Genomic DNA, 16,314 nt, shown 5'->3' on the forward strand with positions numbered 1-16,314 from the left:
AGTATTTGTTCATTGCTTTAGGTATCTACAGTGAAATTAACAGTTAGCAATATTTACTGATAAAAATCTACTCCTTTCAACCATGTGAGACAGAGTCTGGGTCTTTCTCCCTTTGTCCCCATCTCATGCAAAATGACATTTTGGACAAACACTCTGTTGAAACTGAGGGATGAGGAGGAGATTGGGCCAATAGGGGATGCCTGAAAAGGGATGTACAGGCAGTCCCCGGGTTACATGGATCCGACTTACATCGGATCCCTACTTACAAACGGGGTGAGACAACCCCACACTAGCTGCTTCCCCCCAGTAGACCAGGGAGACATGAAGCTAGCGCCCCCCCCCAGCAGACCAGGGAGACGCGGAGCTGCTTTTCTCAGCAGACACCTCAGCTTGAGAATAAAGGACTGAGGGAAGTGAGGTGTGGGAGAATAAAACTGAGCTCTGGAGAAATGTTTGGCTAGAGTTTCCCCTACAATATGTACCAGTTCCGACTTACATACAAATTCAACTTAAGAACAAACCTACAGTCCCTATCTTGTACGTAACCCGGGGACTGCCTGTAGTACCATGTCCAGGAATTCTGAGAATGTCTCCTCATGTATCTCTGAGGTGGCTTGCCTCTGTGCCACTTCTCGGGTTCGTCCATGCCTTAAAGGTATGATTGATCCTCTAGTGGTCCGTTGTTTCAAAATTGATGGTTGTATATTATAGATCCTCTTCATCTAAGTGCCAAGGTGCTGCAGCTTCTCCTCCAGTCCATGGGGTAGAGCAGCTGCCCTGCAGAATTTATGCTACATCCCTATAACATAGTCCTAAATTATGAGAGAGGATATATGTCATCTGTCCAGTCTACCAACCCAGTGTTGCTAATTCACCCAGTGTTGCTAATTCACCCAGTTTATTGCGAGTTCTGCAGTATTTGGTGATTTTTTTTTCCAGCCAGGTCTCTGAAGTCATGTGATTACATCCTAATTGCAGCTTTCATTTTGAAATAAAGGCAAGTTTCTGGTCGTTAGAGAAAGCTTGAACACACAGCCTAAGCATAGCCTAGAGATGCCTTATTTTTAGAAACTGACTTCTGATTTTTTGAATAGTTGGACTATGATTGGTATTGTTTGAATTGTGTCAATTAAGAAAGGCATATGTCCCAAGATTTTTATGTTTAGTGTCTATAACATGGGGTGAGTGAGTCAACATAAAAAGTGTGTGTGAGATTGTTTAAGTGCATGTGTATAAATAAATAGAAAGAGTTCCTGTTTTCTTACATGTATTCAATTTTCTCCTGTGCTGGTGTCTCTTGAGATCCATAAGGAGTCAGTGCCAAGATAATGCTGGCATCATTTTCTTATTGCCATGGTGATCTTCAGCTCTCCCAAATACCCAAGAGGGAGGGAGGGAAGAGATTATGATATTTTGAAAGCAACGAGAATTTTGGTAATTAAAAGGGCTGGAATGAATAATCTTTCTAAATTTTGCCACCTTACGTAAATATAGATAATAAATTATGCCTAAAGAGGAAGGTCATTTTTCCCATTATTTGGCTAACACAGAGTTGTGACGTGGAATGAACAATGAAAGTTGTGGGCCAAACTCTGGCCCACAATGGTGGGATAGGAGCCACAGAGTCCTCCAGCTTTTCTGTGCTCTCATGGGGGCCAGGCACAATCACAGTTCATAGTCATTGGGCTCAAGCTTTTCAGGATTAGTTACCCCGAGTAGTTTGGGGAGGTTTAGTGAGTGACTTCACTCCCTTGTGAGAGAGTACTACTCTGCACCTCCTTTCCTGTGCATACTGACGTGTGGGGTGGGGAAGCATGTTCCAGGGAGCTCCCTGTGTATGATTGGTAGTGCCTAAAAGTCAAAATTCTGCTTTGTGTATATACATGTTGATGGAATTTGAGTATCATGCATGATCTGGGGCATGTGAACTTCTCAGTGCTTGGATAGCGGTGTAGGTTGTCACTCGCATCCTCTGTTTTGTCTGAGGTATGATACAGTATCAGGATTCCCTGTCCAGCTGCAGACACAGGTTTACTTACTGCAGGGACACTTTAGCAACTTTTAAAATGTAAGGCAATTGTCAGGGAGGGCGGATATAAGAAAAAAAGGAAATAAATAAATGGTCCTCTGTTTGAAAATTATTTTACCTACACCTTAATCAGGTCACATTATACTTTAGTCACAAAGAGTGCTCATTTATACTTATTCATAACTGAGATGTACATCAGTAATGGTTGCAAAATGAGACTCTCAGGCCAAATGTTAAAGCTCTTACTCAGAAAAAAAAATGCTGTTGAACTCCTGGATTTGACTCATGGCAAAGTCAGGGAGCTATGTGCTGGGAGGCAGTGCTGGGAGGCAGAGCTTTGAAGGTTGCAGATGGATATATTGTTGCAGCACTTGTGCAATGCCAGAAATGTGTAAGAAAAATTAAACCTCAGTTAGTCACATGATGATATAATTAAAAGAAACTGAAAATATTCACTGAATAAGGGAAAAAATTGGAAGGAAGGAATATAGCCAGCAAATAATTAAACAAGAACAACAAAAGGAAAACTGTGTCTTCCTAAAACATGCTAAAGCTTTGCGGCAGGAAATAATAAATGTGCCTTGGTTCACCCAAGGTATATACCTAGACCTGTCTGTACTTGCAGTAAAAGGATTGTGTTCCAGGTGTGAGAATCTGATACACTATCGTGAATCTGTGAGGCAGAAGAAAGGCATGCTTCTTTATTAGGAGCAAGGTCAGCTGATAGCAATTCTGGGCCCCGAGGAAGAACAGTTAATGGGCCCCATGAACACAAGAGCCACACCCGAGTGGATGCGGTCTGCCTGACATTTGAGTGGTGGTTGGTGCCTAGTAAGCTGCTGCTTGGGCGCACTCTTCTAGTATGGCCAGGGTTTCCACATGCCCGCCTAGTCAGGTTGCCAACTGTCTAACTGCACAAAACTGTTGCCCCGCCCACTGCCTCAGCCCTTTACTGAGGCCACGCCCTGTCCTGCTCCTTCTCCGAATTCCCATCCCCCTCACTCCATCTCCCCTTCCTTGGCTGTGTGCTTTCCCCCACCCTCACTTTCATCAGGTTGGGGCAGAGGTGTAGAGTGTAGGCTTCAGGATGGAGTGAGGAGTCTGGGCTCTGCAAGATCATTTGTGTGGAGGAGGGATTGAGGGGTTGGGTTGTGTGAGGGATGTTGGGTGTGGGCTGGGGTGAGGGATTGGGCTCTATGAGGGAGTTTGAGTGTGGGAGGAGGTGAGGGGTTGGGCTCTGTGAGGGAGCTTGAGTGTGGCAGGGGGGGAGGAGTTAGGCTCTGTAAAGGATTATAGATGCAGTGCTTACCTCAGGCAGCTCCCACAATCAACTGGTACATCTTTTGGCAGCAGCTTTTAGACTAGGGGAAGGATGGAGGGAAGTGTCCAGAGGATCTTCATGTGCCAGCTGCCTCTGGGTGGTGTTGCATGGAATGAGAGAGGGCAACAAGCCTGCCTTAACCCCATTGTGCTGCTAATGGCAGTGGTGGCAGCCAGGACCCCAGGACCCTTTTAAATCACATGGGCTTCTGGGCAGTTGTCCCCTTTGCCCCCCATCAACGGGCCTATTAGAAGCTTTGCAAACAAATTCAAATTTCCAGTGTGTAAAGGAACATATTAAAATGGGTTTTTCTTAAGCTGCATGCATTCTTTAAAAATAAGTTGTATGACCCCAGAGTTATCCTTACTCTACCCCACTCCTTGAAATATAATTATAAGATTATATGTGCACAAAAATGGATTTGTTTTATGTTATTCTACACAGTCCCTGGAGGGTGAAATAATACTTGGAAGAGTCATTTGGCATCCACTGTGAAGGGACTAGTGAAGCAATTATTATTTTTGAGAGTAGGAGCATTTAAAGTATTTATCAGCATTTCACTGTTAAGAACATGATTGAAACACCTGACCCTAAAAAGTAGGAATGGCTCCAGCTTCAAGCATCTTCCTTTCTCTCCTGTTCTGTGGTTTGTGCTGAGTAGAAGTTTCCAATGGCGAGTAGTTTTCCTATACAACATAGGTACAGTGGAGCCCTCTTGCCCATACATGCTTAGATGACATTCATTGTGCTGTTTCAACCTAGTTCCTGTGGCACATGATTTCATAGGAAATGTTTTAGCAAGTCTTTCCACATGTGCTGCTTCTCATTATATTTATCAGGGTAGTGGAGTTTAAAAATATTTTGGTGGCAAATACTAGGGGTACATCTAATCTACAGGCTTTTTTGACAGAAGTTTTGTTGACAGATACTGTCGACAAAGCTTCTGTCGACAAAGAGTGACTAGACTACTGGTACGTCTAGACGACATGCCTCTGTCGCCAGAGGCATGTAGATTAGGCTACCAGACATAGGAAAATGAAGCGGCGATTTAAATAATCGCCGCTTCATTTAAAGTTACATGGCTGCCACGCTGAGCCGACAAACAGCTGATCAGCTGTTTGTCGGCTCAGCGCGATAGTCTGGGCGCACGGGTGGCAACATCAAAGGTATTTGTCGACCACCCAGGTAAACCTCATCCCAGGAGGCATACCTGGGTGGTCAACAAATACCTTTGATGTCGCCACCCCTGCGCCCAGACTATCGCGCTGAGCTGACAAACAGCTGATCAGCTGTTTGTTGGCTCAGCGCGGCAGCCATGTAAATTTAAATGAAGCGGCGATTATTTAAATCGCCGCTTCATTTTCCTATGTCTGGTAGCCTAATCTACATGCCTCTGGCGACAGAGGCATGTAGTCTAGACGTACCCTATGTCCAGTTTTGTCGACAAAGCAAGCTGCTTTGACGACGTGACAGTGTAGATGCAAAGGACAGTGTCAATGCAAGAGCGCCTTTTGTCGACAGAACTCTATGAGGCGTTATTCCTCATAGAATGAGGTTTACAGCCATCGACAAAACAGAACTCAGTGGCAGTGTACACTCAGGTATAGTTTTGTCAACAAAAATCCACTTTTGTCAACAAAACCCTGTAGTCTAGACACACCCTAAAACTCATCACATTGACTCATGCTCAAAGGAGCTGTGCTGAGAAGCATGAGACAGGGTTGGATACACAAAATTCTACTGAAGCTCTTCCCTTTGGGACCCTCAGAGGCTCTTACACAGTCTTCTTTAACACTCACTTCTTCCTCACCAGTTTCCATAATGCTTTTTCATCTCAGGTGTGTTGGAGGGAGACAGATTTTTATGGGGCTCGGTCTGGCTCTTAAAACAATGGTTTGGTGTACAAACACCTACAGACTCTATATATAGCATTCTTAAAACTGAAATACCCACCTGGAGAAGTGAAAAAACAGATTGACAGAGCCAAAAAAGTACCCAGACATGAACTACTTCAAGACAGGCCCAAAAGAGAAAACAACAGAATTCCACTTGTCATCACCTACAGTCCACAACTTAAACCCCTCCAACGCATTATCAACAATCTACAACCTATCCTGGAAAATCACCATTCAGTCTCAGAGGCATTGGGGGAAAGGCCAATTCTCACTTACAGTCAACCCCCTAGCCTCAAACAAATTCTTTCCAGTAATCACGCAACACAACTCCATCATAATCATCCAGAAACCCACCCCTGCAATCAGCCCTGGTGCCAACTCTGCTCACACATCTACACTAGCGATTTTATCACTGGACCCAACCACATCAGCCTCCAAACAGACTCATTTAACTGTACATCCAGTAATGTGATCTATGCCATCAAGTGCCAGCAATGGTTCACTGCCATTATATTGGCCAAACTGGACAGTTTCTATGGAAAAAAATTAGTGGACACATCAGATGTCCAAAAAAGCAACACACCAGAACCTGTTGGAGAACACTTTAATCTTCCTGGACACTCATTAGTGGATCTCAAAGTCACCGTGTTGTTTCAGGCCAATTCCACAAGCCAAATATACAGGGAAGGATTGGAACTTAACTCAATTAATAAGTTTAATTCTTATGCAAATGGTATGAATCGCGATATTGGCGGGCTCACACATTATCTTCCACATCTTAATTACTTAACTGGCCAACCAAACAATGAAGGTGCTAACGGTTCTTGAAGTCTGTGTAGAATCTGATGTTGTTCATCTTCCTTTCCAAGTGCAAACTAATGGTTCTTATCAGCTTCTTGTAACTACTTCGTCTTTAAGATGCTACTAGACCAGTGGTCTCCAACCTTTTTAACCACAAGATCACATTTTCAGTTTAAGTGCAATGTAAGATTTACCTCAAACCCAAATACCCTTGCCCTGCTTCCTTCATGACCCTTCTTTGAGGCCCTGCCACTGCTCCACTCCTATAAGATCTCACCCTTGTCACTCCATTCCCCTTTCTCCCCCACCATCATTCACTGTCAGCAAGCTGGGGTAGGGATTGAGGGCGCAGGTTCTGGTTTTGGCCCAAGGGGTTTGGAGTGTGGGAGGGGCTTGGGGCTTAGCCTAGGTTGTGGGATTGGGGTCCAGGAGGGCTTTTGGAGTGCAAGCTCTGAGAAGGAGTTTGGGTGCAGGGAGACTCACCTCTGGAGCAGGAGGTTGGGTGTAAGAGGCGGTTCAGAGCTAGGACAGGGGTTCAGGAAGCAGGCGCTGGCTGGCCACCATTTAACTTCGACAGCTTCCAGCTGGTGGAGCATGGGGTTAAGGCAGGCTTACTCCTGCCTTGGCTCTGCACCACTCTTGAAAGCAGCTGGCATATGCTGCCCCTCATCTACAGGCACTGAGCCCACAGCTTCTACTGACCATGATTCCCCATTATTGGTCAATGGGAGCTGCAGGAGTGGTGTCTGCAGGCAAGGGCAGCATGTGGAGACCCCTGCTCTGCCTTTCTCAGAGGCTGCAGGGACATGCCAGCCACTTCCAGAAACAGCACTTATCATAGGGATAATGACTTCAACCACGACAGCTTAGGCATTTTAGAAATCACTATTCAAAGTATTAAATTTAACTATAAAAGAGAAATGAAAATTATGAAATGCAGAGACCAGTCGAAAACCAAAACTAACCTACTTTGCAAGCAGTAAGAGAAGTAACAACCCTCTGCCCCCGTATGTGTTGGGTTGGGAGATAAGAGTAAAGGACAGTGTGTGTTTGTGAGAGTGACAGAGACACACACACTGTTGTGAGATTGACAGAGATTTGCATTGCCAAGCTCCCTCCATCCCCTTCTCTGTGTGAATATGGGGTACAGAAGTGGGGGGAGGAGTGACATCAGCATCCCCTCTTCTCCAGCCCACGCCCTGCACAGAAAGCTGGAGGCTCTAAGAGGGGCAGCTCCAAGGCAGAGCTGTGCTGATTCCCCTTGCACCAGCCTGCCTGACTCCACTTCAATATGTGTTAACCATGGATGGAATCTTAGGGTACGTCTACACTGCACAGCTATTTTGGGGTATCCCGAAACAGCTACCCCGTGTCTACACAAGTTATTTTTTGAAATAACAGGTGCGCTATTTTGCCATCCTGGTAAACCTCGTTGCACAAGGGATAAGGGGCGGCTCAAAATAGTGCATTATTTTGAAGTTTGGCCCTGTGTAGATGCACCAAATTTCAAAATAAGCTATTTTGAAATAGATTCGAAATAGTGTATCTTATTTCGAGTTTAGGGTGCTATGTAGATGCACGCTCAGACTGCACCTTTGGGAATGTAAGTGGATTTGGAGAGTCGTTCAGTAGCCCTGGAGTTGTTGCTAGGGGCAGAATGCACTCTCTGTTCTATGGGCACAGAACCATACTGGCACATATATCTCTGGACAGACTTTCCTTTTGAACATGTGGGTCAGTATTTGCCTAATAGTAATGGTTCTTCCTCAAGTAGTATGTGTTTTACTTTAAACAGTTTTGTTTTTAAGAGATATGGGTGTATTTGAAGATACTAATTTGAAGTAAAATTGATTGAAATTGACTGAAATTGATTTGTTAGAGGATTTTACAACCATGAAAAGCATTCTGTTTCTTTTTAAGAAACACAGGGCAAAATATAAATCTATCTACCATTCTTTGCAATGGAGAGAACTGTTGTGCATTTGGGTGTGAACCTAGATTAATATAAATAAATACCTTCTTTCTATACAGATATTTTTAGCTTCCCTCTGCTTTTTTCTATATTATTGCAGCTCAACATGAGACGAGACCTGCAAATAACGTAAATTAGTCTGTAACGTTTATATCTTGTTAGGTTTCCTGCTTCAGAAAATATGCAGGAAAATGATTATATGTGGTATTCATCTAGGAGCTGATGAGTTTGTTATAATTATGAAGGTAGACATAATGAGTTGAAAACATCTCTTTCTTTAGGCTCTCTGAGGAATTCCTAGTCTCTATACTGCCATGTTGGGTTAACTATTTTCTGCCCAAGTGCATCTCAGTAAAATTGTTCTACAGCTTTCATTTTTGATGTCTTTCATGGCATATTGCTCCATTGGCGTGTAGTGGATTGACTGGCAAAACTCCTGTTAGTATTTATGGGAGATAACTGCCTATTCCCACATGCACTTAGATGGACAATTAAGACCCCTTTGTATGTAATTTATTAAGACAAGTCTGTATTCAATTAAATTATAATCGTTCTGTTATTGAGTATTCTGTTTTTTCTTTTTATCTTTCATTCTTTTTAATATTTCCTGTTTCCATATGAAATATGGTTTATGCCTCATATCTTTTGAAGCATAAATATAAGAAGTGCATATTCTTGTGTCTTTTATATTTCAAAGAATACATATTAGATTTTTTGTGCTTATTTTTCTAAATTTTACATTAATTTCAAGGATAAATCTTTGTGAGTACACAGGTCTGAACCCATTTTGTAATTCCTGAACTGTTTTATAATATTTAGTGAGCAACTTAAAGCATATTGCTTGGGAAATTTTGATGTATATGGAGGTTCAATTTATCACTTCCTGTGCAGTGCGTACTTTTAGCAAGGAATCCATAAGAGCATGACTATGAATGTTGAATATTTGATAAGGAATATTGAAACAATGTCCTTGATCTTAGTGCATGGCTAGATTGTGAATCGACATTTTATTTTTTTATTTGGATGGTAACACTTCATAAAACCATCCTATTTATTGCTTCTCAATTAATACAGTGTATTAATATAGTTGAAATTGTAGAAAACAGTGCATTTTAAGCTAGATTTAGCAATGCACTATAATATAAAATATCAAAATAATTTAATGTGTTTTACATTCAGATCGGGGATTTTTTGCTTACTCATATCTATTAGCTATACCTCTGTGTGATTCTGCATGTATATATTTAATTGGTGTGTGTACATATATCTATTATTGTGTAACTCTGTGTGGATGTATCTCAGTGTGTATAATATACATAAAAATATGTGTATATGCTCATATCACATACCTCTGAGGTGATGTAGTGGTATTATCCTCATTTTCCGGATGGGAAATTAAGGCACAGAATGATTAAGGCCACAATTGCCAAAGGCATTCATTAGTTTTGGGTGCCCAACTGGAAACAGTGAATTTTTCAGAGTTCTTAGCATTTTATAGCACTTTTATATAGTCAAAGGATAGCTTTCATTTACATTAGTTGCGGTTTTGACTGCTTGACACTTCACTAAATCAGATCACAGAGTTCTTGAGTTGGCACCCAGAAAATGCGGAGAATATAGATGGCAGTCGTTGAATATGTTCAGTGACTTGTCCAACATCATATAGAAACTCACATGCATCATGTAGATAGTCTGCCTCAGGACAGGGTGATGCTCTGGATGACATGATGAGGTCCCTTCCAGCCCTACATCACTATGATTCAGTGATGATGCACATCTGTGGTAGAGTCTGAGAGAGAATCCAGCATTTGACGGTTGCATTCCACTGCCATAACTTGTCTTTTCCTGGAGTCCCCTGCCTTATTCACCAAGCATGTTCCAACTGGGATCCTATATATAACAGTCTCCTTCACTAAACAACCCTAATTTATTCCCAGGGCTTCCTCCACTAAATAAAGCAGAGGTCCTGTGGAGAAATCAAATGTGATATTGCAAATGCACAAGGGGTCAAATTAAGCCAGCAACCCAATTTTTGAGTTCATTGCTTTGCAATCTTAATGTTATTTAATGTAATTGCCTTTTAAAAATGAAACGAAGGAAAACAAAAATTCCATCTTGAAGAACCACATAGATCATCTGCAGGGTTGAAACGTAGAGATTAATAGCACAGACTCCTACTACTACTATAACTAATGATTACTGGTAGTAATAGTAGGCTTTTATCTTCTTCATGGACCAGCCACTAGAGAGAGAAATGACCCTCTTTCTTAGTGGGTTTCACTGATATTTGTTTACATTAGCGAAATATTGAGACTCAGGAAACATAGGTCTTATTCCATGTTCAAGATGATAATATGCTCTAGTGCCTTCTGCCTTTCTGTTTCTGTCCCCTTAGACTGTTCCTGTTCCTCTTCCTCTATTCTCCTCTGCTCCAGTTTCCATCCCTCTCTCAATATGCCCCATTACTCCCATCTTTGTTCTCTCATCTCCTGTTCCTTCTGCCTTATCCCCATTCTGCTATCAATGCTATGAATTCCACTCAGGCAGCTTTGACCTTTTCCATCCTGTGTATGGACATTGGCAGGGAGAACATTGAGAGCACCAGAGGAGCAATCTTTGTGTGCTTTGCTCTGGTGCCTGCAGCCACAGCAATCCCCAGCTGCTAGAAAGAAGAATTGCAGATAAACTCTGGTTGATATGGAGCTCAGTGGTGGTGGTGGAGGCTGGTGGAGGTTTTGCAGGCCGCATGTACCAAACCACTACTGTGTATATGCCAATAGCCATTTTTCAGAGATTTATAGTTGAGGCTAATATGGAGTCCCATAAGCCACGGCAGTCACAAATGTGATCTTTGTAACTGTTTCAGCTTCAGCTATGCCTGGGGCTGGAGCAGGAGCTTTGCCCTGCTGCCATGCAGCTGGAATCACACGGCCCTGCCCCGCAGTTTGTAGTTATTTTTAGTAAACGTCAGAGATGACCATGGGTTCTTTATTTTTTTGTTTATTGGCCCTGATCTGTTTGTGACTTTTATTAAAAATAATTATGACTGAATTTTAGCCTTATTTATAGATTGTGAAGTGTTTTTTGATAGGGGAGGCAAGAGGTTCCTCTTTGAGACTAGGATGACCCTTACTTTCCGAATGTGAAGCCTCTGCTTCAAAACATGCAAGCACTGGATTTTCCAGTGAAGCAGTTGTAGGAGGTTAATATTGGCAAAAACAGCATATTTTCCCCAGCCTCATTCTTGTATGCAGTATAAGCCAGTTTTGCTGAAACTTTCAAAAAACAAAACAAAACTCCTTGGCATGAGACAGCCAGTCAACATGTAAAATTTCATTGAGTGGTTACAGTTTGGAAAATGTATATGCAACCTTAGATGGAGTTTAACTATGGAATATGTTAGGCAAACATAATTATATGTTTCACCACCTCTGCCTACATGTAATAAATTCCATATCTAGGGTGGACACACATTTGATACAGAGAGTACTTGTCCTTTCTAGAGGAAAGCAAGAACACTGCCTGATTAACAGGCAACATACAAGCAGCAAATATCTAAGGAGCTGCTAACTCAGTTTAATGCATTGTCACATGGGGCAACAGGATTTTGGGCTGGCCTTGAGATTCTTGTTCCATGGACTAGAGATCTAACTATTTTTCAGTGATAGTAAAGACACAGCAGGCATACAATTATTTATTTATTTATTTATTAAGTTTTTAGAAATGTTAAAATATAGCAGTAGGTACCTACTGTCTTTGACAGTAGGTACCCTATGTCCTGGACACTTTTCCTTGACACTTTTCTCACAAATTAAAACACACAGAGTAATACCGTACAAAGGGACTATCCATAAATTGAACTGCCCATTCCAAAGTCCTACACCTCAGCTATGGCCTGAGAAACATGAGGTGGTTTCACTTTGTCTGGAGGAGATAAGTCAGAGTGTGGGGTGTGATTTTCAAAATGGGAGATCCCAGACACAAAATGCCTATCTAGCTTCCCTTTTCAATTATTTTGAGGGAAGTCCTGCCTGAGAAACTCTTATAATGTGAAGTATGGTGGTAAATTGTAGAGAGAGGTTATAATTCTGCTGCAATTTATTATGACAGAAACTTCCAAGATAGATTTCTAGCCACAGAATAAGTGCTTGTTTGAAACAGGTACGATGCACTTGTAATGAGGGAAAGGGTAATCTAAAAGTCTAGTCACACCTCAAATTTGTAATGTGTCTATGATTGTGGAGGTAGACTCCCCAAATGATGTGAAGAAGGGGGAATACCAGCTCCATTCTCTTTTACTTCAGATTGTGGCATTGTGCCAGTACAGAAAACCATGTCTGGGACACACTGTTAGAATACTCTACTCCTGTATTTAATTTTCTGTGGTCTCCTTCACTGCCTGAGAAGAACTGGAGCAGAATGCAGCTGGGGCAGTTCCTGCTAATAAAGAGGTCTGTTAATGATATCCTCCCACTCGTTGCTCTAAGATTACAAGAACTGTGATTTTTACTGTTTCCCGTTAGGCAGAATTTACAGTGTACTTATTCAGGACCAGCAACATCCTGGCACATATGGTTGAAGGAGCCAAGAAAAAAGTAGTATGGGAACGATTAGTGTGATTTGATTGTCACTTTCTGTGATTATGGCAACATGTTGTTCCCTGTATTTGCACCTTCTCTGTCTTGAGTGATATCTACTTACTCTACTGACAAAGAAAGAAATGTATAAACCCTGAAGATGCAATGCAGCTGCCATATGTGAATGTGTGAGCTGAATTCTATTCTGTCTCATGTATCATCAGCAAAATTGTCAGCTAAATGCTAATTGCAGAATCTTTATTATCAGTGTTGATTTAAGAGGCAGGAATAACACAACTTGGTTATCAGATCTCAGGTCGATTTTCCAATGCTGGCAGGTAAAAAATGAATCTGACTTGTAAGTAGAACATATTTGCACTGGAAATTATTGAGGGAGAATAAACATGTTTGTGCAATTGTTTGTGCTGTTAGTTTCCTGAATCTAACTCCACTTTTAAGACACTTCTGGTCTGTTCCAAATTCTTTTGTTGCTGAAGACCAGATTTTTAGAGGATGGAGGTGCCTAAAATGCAGGTAAGTGCCTAGTGAAATTTTCAAAAGCATCTTCCACAGATGTGTCCAGTTCTATTAGTGTGCAGGTCAGTGGAAATTGGGAAAAGTGAGGAAGAACCAATGTTTAAACCCCCCAGATGCCTGTCCTGAAAAAATGGCTTAAGTATTACATTTAGGGATAGGTTCTATTCAAGATAATAATCAAATATAGTCATCATACTGTAGAAGTTTGGGGAGTTTTTTAGAGTTCAGGATAATTCTTCAAAATCACAGAATCCAGAGCCATAACTAGGTATTTTAGTGTTGTCCAGGGCAAGCAAGCATATTTGCACCTTCTAGAGGCAATGTATGGAAGGGTGGGGAGGTTGTAACAGCTCCACCCCACTGTATTTCTGTTTTTCATTTAGCACAGAGGTTTTCAAATGGTCAGGAGCTCCTCAGGCCGGGCGGGCAGCACAGTTTCAAGGTGGGCCCCTAATACACTCTTGTCTCTCCCCTGAAGGAGCCCAGCAACATGCCCTGGAGCTGGTCCCTCCCTGCAGAGCCTGGTTGCCATAAGATGGATCATCCCTGACCACATATGGGCATCTCTGTGAGCTGTACTGTATGGCTTGCCTGGAGAGTGCCCAGCTGTCCAGATGCAGCCTTGCTCAGGGAGCATGGCAGGGAGGACTGAAGGGTAGCAAGCCAATACCCTAGCTCCCACAATGTGGAGAGAGAGGGGACCAAGCGAGCCTCAGCTTCCAATCCAGTGAGTCCTGGAAGGAGGTCATGGTGGGGGCATGCCCTGCAGTTTAAAAACATTTGTGTTAAATGGAAGGCAGAAATCTGGGGTGCATTTATGTCTCCAATTGCCCTCATGCTGCCCTATTTTTCCAGCCCCAGGAGGCTGTGTGCCCTGGGCAGCTTCCCTACTTGCCCCAGCCTGGTTCCAGCTCTGATAGAATCGTTTATATGTAAGGTTTGCCATTTTCAGCTTTTCATCATAATTAGGTGGTAAAGCTCTTGTGAGGATTTTATTATATTTGCTGGTGGTGATGTCTGCAGGAAGCTGGGGACTAAAGCGGATTCAAGTCTTTGCTGCCTGTAAATGATTTCTAATTGAGGACTGCCTTGGCAGGCCTGAGAAGTGGGGATTTACAGAGGTTTACATTTATTGTACTCTGTTTGCAATTGCTGAATTTGGTGACTATACAGTAGCATGCTTGAAAACAGGATTTGTTGGTCTGTCATTTTGTGATGTAGCATTGAGAATAGACCACTGTAATTTTGAATAGCACTTTTAATTTTTTTAAACTAACTCAAAATGACACACAGCAACAAAGAATAATAGTGATGGTGAAGGGTTAAAGACTACTAGGGTAGTAGGACTGATGACATGCAGCTTATGTTGACTTAAGATGAACTTGAGAGCTTAGTACTCTTGATAAAACAGACTGCAGATTTGGCTAATTCTTAGCCGTGTGTTTATAAGGGCCAGCCAGAAGCTCACATTTAGTACAGCCCTGGTATAATTGCTCCATCCTACCACTGATCTATTTATCCAGGAACAAGAGGCTCAGCAGGGACTACAAGACATCCAGCTTGCAATAGATGGTGGATTGTTTTCTCCTTTTATCCCCCCAAATGCTAACTCTACCAGGCTTATGGACGTTGCTTGATGGCTCTTGGATCTCTTCAACTGTTATTTTAAGTGTTCCTTCTTTGAAGCCATGTCGGCGGAAGATTGACACTGCCATGATCGATCTTTCAGAGTTTGATTTAGTGAGTCTATTTATTACCAGCTAAATTGAAACCAGAGGGTGCCCCTGTCTACTCCTTTGATGAGTAAGGGAATCCAACAGGAGTGTTTGTCCCCATTGACCTCCCGCTGTGGGGATGGCAGGAAGATTCGAATCAAGACACATTAACTCTAGCTATGTAATTAACGTGCCTAGCGTTGTGTGTCTTGTTTGACCTTCTCCTTTACTGTGGACTTGGCCTGAGACTGAACAAAAAGGGATATACTTAATTTTTCTTATTTTTATTGTTTTGTTACCCTGTCCCAGTCCACTTTATGGGGAATGTGTGATGGCCCCATTAGAAGACAAAGGGTCTTATCTTCAGTCCCAACCTTGGCCAGCTGGGGTGCACTGATTTGCATACTCCCTGGTTTGCATACTCCCTTAACTGCTGATTATTAATAAAGACTTTTTTTTCTTTTTTAAGGGAAATGGTAACTTCTGCCATGGCTTTTAGTGGCTCAGGCCATGTATTTATGTTTGTTTAGACCTACATTTGTGTGTGTTGCATTTAATTTAAGCTTTTCCCCATTCGAAGTTTCAACAAGGGAAGTTTTCTCAGAAACTTAAAAGGACTCTTTAATAGAAAATAAGAAGTGTAAAAACTAGGCCATGCGCAGCACCAATAAACATGAAAATTTCATTGGAGAGCCCTCCTACCCCTGACAAAGTGACCTTGGTTGGAGGAAAGATGACAGAGTGCTTTCCTGGCTGTGCCTGACAGCAGTGCGATCGCAGCACGTTTGACAAATCGCTCACATTAAATCGGGGGGCACTTTCGGCAGCATTGGCGTCCCTATCCATCAGTCCTGATTACTACACAAACGTCAACCATGGCACAGAGCACATTTGTCAGAGGGAGTAAAAAGCAGTTGTTAGTAAGAGCACTACCTGTCATACTAATGGACTAAAGCGTGTTGCTTTGTGACTTGCAGGAGCCAGCAGATTTGCAAATAAAGAAAACATAATTTTTATGGCTTGGCCAGTGTTTCCTGAAAATGTTGCTCCTGTTTCAAAGAATGCTGGGACAGCTTCTGTTTAAACAGGGAGAACTATACACCTCAGCGTTTGAGCAAGGAAATTGCATATTCGCTGGGGATCCTTGTCTGCCAGAAACGCATTCCAGATATTGTACCTTGTGGTAAGTTAATTGCTGTAGAAGAAATCATAATCTATATTGTTAAAACTACTTGAAATGGCTCAGCACGTTTTCAAACTACCAGCTCATCTATAACTCAGTCAGAGGGTAAGTGATTTTAAAAAAGCATGGATAGTCTGAGGTCTTCAGCTGTAAGTCTGATTGATCCTTTACGTTGCATCTTTCAGAAATAAATATGATATCCGTCATTCATACCTGAAGCAGGGTTGGCCGCTTCCCAAGCACACAAGCACACCTCCCTTGGCTTCCCAAGGCAGCCACTTCAG

At 42.3% G+C, this 16,314-nt stretch overlaps 1 protein-coding gene across 4 annotated transcripts in view; it reads left to right on the forward strand.

The window, feature by feature from the left end:
- The window catches only part of TENM2 (teneurin transmembrane protein 2), a 1,126,385-nt gene that overhangs the window by 535,462 nt on the left and 574,609 nt on the right, over positions 1 to 16,314 (forward strand). The window lies entirely within an intron of this gene.

This window comes from Pelodiscus sinensis, chromosome 16 (genome assembly GCF_052426305.1).
Source record: "Pelodiscus sinensis isolate ZL-2025 chromosome 16, ASM5242630v1, whole genome shotgun sequence".
Lineage (NCBI taxonomy): Eukaryota > Metazoa > Chordata > Testudines > Trionychidae > Pelodiscus > Pelodiscus sinensis.